Genomic DNA, 478 nt, shown 5'->3' on the forward strand with positions numbered 1-478 from the left:
AATTAGTGGCAAGCAGTAAAAGCGATGACATTTGCTAAATCTCTTTTTTTTTGAAACAGTGTTTCTCTCTTGTTGCCCAGGCTGCAGTGCAATGGCATGATTCTCGATTCACTGCAACCTCCACCTCCCAGGTTCAAGCGATTATCCTGCCTCAGCCTCCCAAGTAGCTGGGATTATAGTCCGCCTGCCACCATGCCCAGGATAATTTTTTTGTATTTTTAGTAGAGACAGGGTTTCACCATGTTGGCCAGGTTGGTCTCAAACTCCTGATCTCAGGTGATCCACCCATCTTGGCCTCCCAAAGTAGCTGAGATTATAGGCATGAGTCACCACACCTGGTCAGATTTTGCTAAATCTTGATTCTTGCCCTTTTAGTAGTCTATGTGATCAAATGGGAAGAACACATACGGTGCTTGCTACAAGCTGTTTTATGGTTGTTTGGAGGAAAAGCACTCGTGACCTGAGTTGCAAGCTGAAC

The sequence above is a fragment of the Rhinopithecus roxellana genome, unplaced genomic scaffold, assembly GCF_007565055.1.
Source record: "Rhinopithecus roxellana isolate Shanxi Qingling unplaced genomic scaffold, ASM756505v1 contig5838, whole genome shotgun sequence".
Lineage (NCBI taxonomy): Eukaryota > Metazoa > Chordata > Mammalia > Primates > Cercopithecidae > Rhinopithecus > Rhinopithecus roxellana.